Source organism: Gymnoscopelus braueri (assembly GCF_963280865.1).
Source record: "Gymnoscopelus braueri genome assembly, chromosome: 15".
In the NCBI taxonomy this organism is placed as follows: domain Eukaryota; kingdom Metazoa; phylum Chordata; class Actinopteri; order Myctophiformes; family Myctophidae; genus Gymnoscopelus; species Gymnoscopelus braueri.
Window position 1 is genome coordinate 3,613,402 of NC_137620.1, and position 10,727 is coordinate 3,624,128.

Below are 10,727 nucleotides of genomic sequence, written 5' to 3' on the forward strand. Positions count from 1 at the left end.
ACTTTGTAACTTTGTTTAAAAAGGTGCTATATTAAAAAAAATATTATTATCCTATTATATATTATAATGTAACTGCATTCTGGTGAGCAAGTTGGTACCTTGCATGGTTGCCTCCACTGGTGGGGTGTGAATGTGTAAGCAGGGGTGTGTAAACCTTTTTCAAATGGGGGCATATTTGAAAATATGAAAATAGCTTAATAAGGCCAACTGCATCTCCTGTCATACTGTACCTTTGGACCATAACAAAGTCACATATAAATGCATTACATTAGGCTACTAAAATTGCTAACTAGAGTGAAATATCAATAGTGTTTTGTTGACATGGCACTGTAGCCAAATGTAAGCCAGTCATCTGTGTCTACGAAACAAAAAAGTTCTGCCTTTTTTCTTTCTTTTTTTTTGCATACACCGCATTGCTATTGTATTCACAGTCCAATACATTGTCTTTTATACAAATGGCAGTGTAGCCGGATGTAATCCGGTATGATAAGATCTCTATATAAAAAATAAAACATCTTTTTTTATTTCACATCTTGAGAATGAAACAAGACAAGGAACAAGCAGTTACGAATCCTAACAAATACTGAGAAATTGCCTATTTGCCCAGGTTAATTCAAATTAACTAAAAATACTTAATTGTATGAGTTTCACATGAGTAGCGGGCCGTAAATGATACATTTTAGGAAAAATCTGCCACAATTGGACCCAGGCCAGACTTTGGACTTGTCTCTGGTGTACTCTGTGTGTGTAACTGTGTTCTACTGTTGTGGTGTGTGTGTGTGTGTGTGTGTGTATGTGTGTGTGTGTGTGTGTGTGTGTGTGTGTGTGTGTGTGTGTGTGTGTGTGTGTGTGTGTGTGTGTGTGTGTGTGTGTGTGTGTGTGTGTGTGTGTGTGTGTGTGTGTGTGTGTGTGTGTGTGTGTGTGTGTGTGTGTGTGTGTGTGTGTGTCCACCATGCAGAAACAAGAAGACATGTAGAAGGAAGCTATTTTCAAATAGGGTTAAAGTTGTTAAACAGATTTTTGATGGTACATTAACTAAATCTTCTGGGGAACCCCTGCAACCCCCTCAATGACCCCGGATCCCACTTTGAGAACCACTGACAAGCAATGCTACAGAGCAATGACAACCAAGACTGCTAACTTAACACATTTATCACTTTTAGGCTATTGCACTACTTTGGACCAGGAGTGATGATGATGATGATGAGGATGAGGATGAGGATGAGGATGAGGATGAGGATGAGGATGATGATGATGATGAGGATATACTGCACTTTTAAAAAGGGCAGGCATCCTATGTTTTGTCTGTCATTAGAATGTAGATTTGGATGTTTCTGCTGGTGACAATGTGAATTGCCGTCCAATAATATGCACATTCATCCATATGGAATTTGAAATTTGGTGCTGGTGAAAAAAGGTTAAAAGAAATTATATCCTCACACTGTTTTGAACCCAAAGTGAATTTAATAATGTACAATGTTTTGACCTGATGCAGTCTTCATCATGTATGTACCTGACTAAGACCGTCTCAGGTCAAAACATTATTAAATTAACTTTACGAGCATTCAAAACAGTGTGACGATTAATACAATATTGGCATTACAATTGTTTTTTTTCAGCAGTGGTTCTCAAACATTTCATGTCAATTACCCCCAAATGAATATTTAGCCGCAGACCCCCCACCTGGATATATTTTTTGCCAGGGACCCCCATAAAAAAATTGTGTTGTTAAAATGTTTCAATTTTTTTCAATATTTTCAAGATGGTACATCGGCTGTTTAGCCGATGTACAATAAATAGGGTATTCACCTGTTTCCTAGGCTGTGTGTTTTCCACTTCCTGTCGGATTTCATTGGATGTCATTAGTCATCTGACCAGTTTCATTGGATTTCATTGGATCAAATCGACAGGAAGTGGAACACACAGGAAGTGAAAAGCCTAGGAAACAGGTGGATAGGCTTAAGTGGTTAAACGGAATGTGATGCTATATTTACTCATTTTGATGAGGACCGCCGACCTCAAGGACCCCTGGGGGTCCCCGGACCCCACATTGAGAACCACGGATATAGACTATATCAGTAATGTTAAAACTATGTATAAGCTCACAATGCATCGCATAATGCATTGTGAGCTAACTCCATTTCTCCAGTCCTTGGTTCTGGTGACTTATATTGTCCTTCTAATGGGAGAGGGGGCCGTGTTTTTTGAATTACTGCTTTCAATTTCTTTAAATGGGAAAATGAAAAAGTTTATATACAATAAAAAAAATAAAAATACAATTAATGAAATAATCGAAAAAATATGGTCCCCTCACGTATTAGGAGGGCATATGAGTTTGAAGTTACAATGGGTTTGTATAAGGGGGCGTGTCTGATACAATGAATATCAATATCTAAATACCGATTCAAGCAAGTAACTTAAAAACTGTCCGGGATGCTCACAAAAGCCTGAGTAGACATTAAGATGACCCCAAACATGTTTGAAAGTGAAATATCCCTTTAAGCATTAGGTTCCCCTACATTGCTTTCAAAGTACACCTGCTATACGGTGAACAGTATACAGTTCATAGTGTATACTGATTTATATTTCAGACAAAATGGTTAATGGCCAGTCGATATAGATTATTAATAGAGAGATAACAACACAGAGTGATAAAAAAGACTATAGTCGTAATTTTGAATAAAACCAGAGACTGTGTCTGTCTGTCTGTCTGTCTGTCTGTCTGTCTGTCTGTCTGTCTTCGTGCTACAGAGAGATGGAAAGAGGAAGTACAACCATTTGACACATTTCTTATTAAAAACATTTCACACATTTTAACACCCGCAAATTATAACATTGTGACAGCTGTTTTCATGTGGAGGGGGCAGTTCAAACCATACATACAGCATTTTAATGCACAGGCTTACAACTATAGGCGAGAAAACTGATGACAAAAAGAAAGAAAAAAAAGAGAGAAGTATGACTCATTTACAGAAGTGGTCAATTTTAGGCAAGACAGCTACGATCTATTTTACAAACCAGTATTGTATTGCAGTGCACAGGCTTACGAAACTCTTTCATATGTTGACACTACCTGCTTTTCTAAGTTATGGGAGGATAGAGAGAAGTGACAGAAGTGGTACATTTTATCGTCAACTTAATGTTGAAATCTCACACTAAACATATTTAGCTAAATAACACTAAAAGTGGTTCTCTGACCCGTAGTCATAGGGGAACTTATTTTGGTGCTATACAGCACTGTTTCCCAAACAGTGGGTCGGGACTTTTTGTGTGTCGCGAGTAAATATTCCCCTTCTCTTGTTTGTTTTTATTATTATTATTATTATCATTATTATTTCCAAATATCTTTTAACAAAAAAAGTATATATATATATACAGTTTTTCATACATTAAAAAGATATTTTTCAAAATAATTTCATAAATTATGTTTAGTTTGAAAAGAAATTCCATAAATTCCACAAATTTAACTTTGAAGAAGAAGTGAAAATAGCCATCCAATAGGTCATCCAGAGTGCTGACAAAGGGGGTGCCATTGTTGTGTTGAACAGAGAGGCATATGGTTGAGAGATTCAGAGACAACTGGCTAATACAACCTTTTGTATAAAAAAAAAATCATAACCCAGACAAAACAGCATACAGACAAAACAGCATATCCACAACTGTTCACTGATACTCCCCAGGGAGACCGATTATCTCAGCAATTGGACTTTAACAGAAAAAAATCAGCATTTGTAGATTATTCTTTTCAGCCATTAGCCATTACCTTCACACGCCATGCAGAGACTCTGTGGACAGTGTGTTCATTAAAATCTTTAAAGCAATTGTACAGATCGAGGACACACAGGTTTTTAGTAACTATGGACATTGAATCATTATACACTAATACCTTTGTTGCTCACTTCAAACTATTTCTTATCTGGCAACCCTTTCTACCTGCAGATCTTAGGAGTGGCCATGGGGTCGATGATGCTTTGCCTCGCTGTATGTGGGATTATTTGAACAAGAAGTGATCTTTAAACATTCATCCAGTACATTTCTATGCATTCCATGAACTTCCGGTTTAAAGCTTTGTCACTATTCGCCAATAGACGGCTACAGTATGTAGAAGACCTGGCCCGAAGAAGTGAACGCTAGTGTCAGAACTCTCTCTCTCTCTATGGGTCTGGAAGCGGTACCTAGACAATGTGTTTTTCATTTGGTCAGGAGCAGAGGTCTCATTGCATGATTTTCACCTGCAATTCACCATGTCTGCCAACACAAAAGAGATTAACTTTTTGGGCATTTTAATTATCAAAGACACCAATTTTTACAGTACTCATACAGATTTTGTCCAAAAATCTCGCAAATCGGTACACAGTATCTCTATAGTCATTAAACGAAACAGGTATTTCAGAGTTTTCATATTCCATCCTGATTTGCTAAAATTGGCTTCCAAAGTTAGCAGGACTTCTCCGTTTTTGAACTAAATGCCTCAAATCATGAACACAGCGTGCAATTTCCGTGAAACTTTGCACGCAAATTCCCATTAGGCCGAGGAAGAAATGCCACTTGAACATTTTCAAATCAGCCTCATAGTGGCGCTATAACATCCAACATTTTATCCACATTTCACGCAAATCGGTACACATGATCTCTATAGTCATGTGATCAAGACGGATCTGTTTGATTTTTCATATTCCATCCTGATTGGCTAAGATTGACATCTAAAGTTTGCAGGAGTGGCCCGTTTTGAACAAAATACCGCAAATCATCAACGCAGCGTCCGATTGTGGTGAAACTGCACAATTTTTGCTTTCACTTCACTTTTCACTTTTCTTTTTTATATTACTCCTACAAATTGTGTCCAAACATTAGTCCATGGGCCCAGGTCAGACTTTTCACTAATCAGGGACACTCAAGGTGGCAAATTCTAGTTTGGTATTTTGAAAAGGTCTATATCCCTAGATAATATTTCAACATGACATTTCTATTTGGAAGCGTACTAGAGAGTTGCGCCAATGAGGGGGCAGAAACAGCGCCGGTCACGTGGTTCATGTAAGCTGGAAAAGCCGTAGACTTCAATGCATTCCATGAACTTCCGGTTTAAAGCTTTGTCACTATTCGCCAATAGACGGCTACAGTATGTAGAAGACCTGGCCCGAAGAAGTGAACGCTAGTGTCAGAACTCTCTCTCTCTCTATGGGTCTGGAAGCGGTACCTAGACAATGTGTTTTTCATTTGGTCAGGAACAGAGGTCTCATTGCATGATTTTCACCTGCAATTCACCATGTCTGCCAACACAAAAGAGATTAACTTTTTGGGCATTTTAATTATCAAAGACACCAATTGTTTAAAAAACAGTCTTATAGAAAACCTACAGACAGAAACTCTCTCCTCCTTGGTGACTCATACCACCCTCTTTTTCTCAAAAGGAACCTCTCGATATCACAGTTATACCGTATCAGCTCGAGGACAGATCCATCGTGTATCGGGATGCGTATTGTATCGCTGTTAAAATTTATCGTTACACCCCTGTGATATACATGCTATGTTCATGTGGCCTGGCCTATATTGGCAAAACCACAATATCGCAGCACAATAGGCTAAATGCACAGCAGCCATATTGGAAAGAATATTGGGCCTCTTCTTACTTCCTTCACAGGTGTTACCAATAATACTAATGAAGGCTCTGTTCCATTCTGGTCTCAAAGTGTGGTCCAGGGACCCTCATGGTTCCTTGAGGGGGTTCCAAATGGCCTCCTCTGGGTGTGTAACTCTGAGAGTCCATTTGGTTCCATTTGTACACTCTCAGAGTTATGGGAGTCCTTGAAATTAAAAAGTTTGAGAACCACTGTGCTACACTAAATGGAACAGAGCCTTCATTAGTATCATTGGTAACACCTGTGAAGGCCCAATGTCCTTCCAATATGGCTGCTGTGCATATAGCCTATTCATAACAATGTAATCACTAGTCCTGTGGCTGTTCATTTTATCAAAGATTGGACATAGCGTTTCTACAGGACAGTTGAATTGGTGCAGCGCGGAACAAAATGACGCTTCACCGGCGTGTTTCACTGTTTTAGCGCTCCTTTACCGCCTGTGCTTCTAAATGTCGCCGCTTTTCGGCGGTAGTTCTGTCTTCTTTCCCTTTCTCCACGCCGTTTGGTGCCCCCCCAAAAGGTTGGTGCCCCCCCCCCCAAAGTTGGTGCCCTGTGCTTCAGCACCTAAAGTCAAGTTAAGCCGGGGCGTGCAGGTCTTTTTTTTTTTTTTGCTTGGCTTGGCCGCGGCCCCAGACTGCCCAGCCCTAAGTGCCAGTCCGTCCAATCTGGGCCTGTGTACAGGGACATACTTTGTCCTCTGAGTTGTTGTGGAGTTTCTCCTTGCCATAGGGTGTTTTTATTTTTTACTTTCCTTAAGAGTAGACAAGAGGTGCCTCTGTAGGTAGCTTTATGACGGCTATACAGCCTGAGATAATGTATGTATTATTGTAATATTGTTTTTGGGACAGGGTGTTCGATGTATCATTGGCAGGGCTGAAAGGCCACAGGTGTGTGGGGCTCATCACACACTGAATATAAGCTGTCTGTGTCTGCAGTGTGTCAGTAAGGTCTGAGGAAGGGCCTCCCGGCTCCAAACGTTACCAATAAAAAAAATCACGATGGGAGCAGCATTCTGGTGCACGGATCTGATTTATTGTCTCCGCCAGGCCGAAAGGCATGGCGAGACTATGTTTTACCCCCCGTCCGTCCGTCCGTCCGTCCGTCCGTCCGTGTGTCCGTGTGTCATTCTGTGTACGGCTAATCTCCGGCACCGTTGGCTTGATCGCAGCGAAACTGTGCACACACACTCCCTGGATGCCAGAGCAGAACCTCTGCCCCAAATTTTTCACATGGGCCTTTTATAGCGCCACCAGGAGGCCGATTTGTGTAAAACACATTTTTTGATATTAAGCCTTCAGAATTTATCCAAATTTCACACACATCGGTACACTTGATCTCTATAGTCATGTGATCACGATGGATCTTTTAAATTTTTCATATTCCATCCTGATTGGCTAACATTGACATCTAAAGTTTGCAGGAGTGGCCCGTTTTGAACAAAATGCCACAAATCATGAATGCAGCGTCCGATTGTAGTAGTAGCTTAGTCCTGTTATCAGCCTTCAAAGACACCAACCATAGATCCAAATAATGAAAAAATCGCCTAACCTTTTTTGAATAGAACATGTCATACAGAGGGGAAAAAAACATTATTTAATCTCTTTCATGCACTTATTTAACCACATAAACCCTAACATGCCTATTCTGGGGCAAACATTCAGCAAATGGCATGTCTACAAGTACAAGCTCACAACACTTCACGTTGTGATACGATGTGAACAGCATTTTCACTAACCGGGGTCACTCAAGTGCAACATTTGCAAATTCTAGTTTTGTATTTTGAATAGGTCTATATCCCTAGATGATATTTGATCATGATAGCCTTTCCCAAGTGGTAGCTTAGTCACAGTTATCAGTCTTCAAAGACACCAACCATATATCCAAATAATGAAGAAAGCGTGCCACTTTTTTTTAACAGAACATGTGATACAGAGAGGGGGGGAATTATTTTCTCTCTTTCATTCACTTTAATAATAATACAAAAAAGAATAATAATAGTAGCTTGAATTTATATAGCGCCTTTCAAAAACAATGAACAACCAACAGACAAACTAACAAACAAAACAACAAACAACTATATGCCATAAGCCTGAGAGAATAGGTGTCTTTTCAAGACACACAGCCTTAAGAGTCCAGTGTTGCATGAGCATGGAGCAGGAGCTTGACCAATCCCTATTGGGAGAGAGTTCCACAGGGTGGGGGCTGCCACACTGAAGGCTCTGTCCCCGACAGAGCCTTCAGAACAAGGTTCAGAACATGGTTCAGAACAAGGTTCGCTTGTTTGCCTTGGGGACAGAGAGGAAAAGTCTGTGGACCACAGGGTCCGTGACAGAGTCGGTTTATGGAGTATGCTTGAGAGGTACTTTAATCAATGATCATCATCATCATCATCATCATAACTGTCATACCAATATCAATTCTTCAGTATTCGTCATCGTCATCATTATCATCATCATAATCAATCAGTTCCACTTCATCTTCCTCCTCTTCCTTCTGATTGCTGCAGGTTTGTAGCTTGCACATTTCTGTGCACTTTAATATGTTGGCAAGGCAGGAACAGTCTGGAAGCTTGCAGGTCCGTACACACTTGCTGGCCATAAGTTCCAGGACAGCCATTGGTGCTGAGGCTGACAGGCTGGTGGTAAATGCTAAATGGTGCATTTATATAGCTTTTTTATCCAAAGCGCTTTACATAGATTGTACATTACATTCACCCATTCACACACACATTCACACACCGATGGCGGAGGAAACCATGCAAGGCACCAACCTGCTCAGAGCAATTAGGGGTTCAATGTCTTGCTCAAGGACACTTCGACACTAACTCTGGGGGAGCCCGGGATCGAACTAGGAACCTTGCGGTTTCCAGTTTACTCTACCCAGCCACTCTACCCCTGAGCCACTGCGGCCCCATGGTGGTGCATGTGGAGTGGGCTGTTCATGTGAAACAGTGCAAGAGAGTTTTAATTGTCTCCAATGACACACACACCTTCGCATTACTGCTATACTACACCCCATATACTTACTTACAAGCACTGAGGATGAAGGAGATCTGGCAGCAGTATGGCACTGGTGAGAAGCGACGCATCCTCCCACTGCATCAAGCATTCTCTCATCTTGGAGCACCACTAGCCAAGACAGTGATCAAGGCACATATCCTGACTGGAGATGACTGCATGAGTAAGGTGGGGACCAAACATGCAGCTATGGCTTTTGACCCAGTGCAATATCTGACAATCTTTGGAGAGGCAGACACCTTGACCGAACAAGACACAGCGTTGACAGAGAAGTACTTGGTGCGTGTCTGGGCAGGGTCCAGTTCAAGTACAACAGCAAGACATTTGATGACCTCAGGGTAGAAAACTATACCAGTGCCAGTGCTGGAATGGATGCTCTCCCTCCCACAAGTAGTGGATCAGAGGCCACATCCAAGGTGTCTTTCTGGTGCATAGGCCTGTTGCGACAGCCAAGGAACCTCAGGCAAGACTTGCACCAATGGAACATGGATGGGAGGAGCACTTTGGTACACTCCTGCCATCTAAGTGTCTGAAGGCCTTACCACCAAGTCTGCTCACAGTATGCAAGTATTCAGGCAAGTGTGACACTCGCCGATGTGGGTGCCGTGCTGCTGGAGTTCCATGCATTATATTCTGCCATGGACATTTTTTAAATCCATCCTGTAAAAGTCCATCACACTAACCAGCATGCACACATATGGTGCACTTTGAGAGGAATTGTTATTTGATTTTGAGTTACGATTTTATTTGTATATCATTTTGTAGGTCTATATCACTCTTATTTGCTCATTTCAACACCCAATTAAAAATATAAAATAAAAATTTAAAGGAGGATATTTATAATTGTTATAATATTATATATCATGTGTATGTATTTTGTTATATATAAAACAAATCATTATTGAAAAAAAAATACAATGAAAGAACAACATTATTGAGTAATTGAGTTATTGAAAAATTGACTTACATAGTTCAATGACAAGATGCTCCTTAATGGTCAAAACAATATCAGAAAGGAATTATAAATGCCAGAATTAGTTTAATTAGTCTTATTACACCTGTTTTTAGTCCTAACAATGGCCAAGTTATGGCCATGGTCTTCGAAATAGCAAGATGACCTTGACCATGACCTTTCAAGGTCAACATCACCCAAAGTGGTCATAACAGAAATGAATTCCCCACCCCACAATTAGTCAACATGGAGGTATTGCATGTGTATATACACTCAGAAACAAAAAAAGTTTGATTTTCATCATAGCCGATGGTGGCCATTTTTTATTTGGCCATTGCGCCATTCGTGGCACTATGGCGGATGAGCACCTCTGTGATTTTTCATGTCTAGGTACCCATTGACTCAGTTCAAGTGAGAAATTCTCCTAACACCAAATTGCGAACGGTTCTATAGGCCAGGTACAGAACTACTGTGCAGATAATGTGGGGAGATAATGGCAAAAACATGAATGTCCTAAAAAAGTATTAAAGCTACTCATTTGAAAAGGCTATCATGTTTCAAAGTACTTATATGGACCCTACAAACAAAATGGTGCCAAAGAGATTTTGCCACCTTACGTGTCCCTGACTTCTCGTCTGGCCCATGGACTACATCATGCAAATCGGTACACATTATCTCTATAGTCAAGTGATCAAGATGGTTCCGTCCGATTTTTCATATTCCATCCTGATTGGCGAATTCTGAACATTGCTGGCCCACAATAACCTATCTGACCTGGCGGAAACACATAACTATTTGTGTCATGTTGATTTTAACCACAACATTCAAATGAACACACACAGTTGAAAGCATTCTTTCTTTCATTTTGTGATGTCAGTCTCTTAAAATATTCAATGTCTTTGATTACTTGTAGATGTATAAGTCATATTGGTTGATTCCAAATTGTATCAAAGTATTCCAGTATACCCCTGGACTGGCCTCATGGCACACTCTTTGAGGAACCCTGCATTAGCCGCAGCAGAAGTGAAGTGACTTTGCATACATCGTTAGACCATTATAGTACTGTATGTATAAATGGTAAATGTATATTGGGCTTTTATCCAAAGTGCTTTACATAGA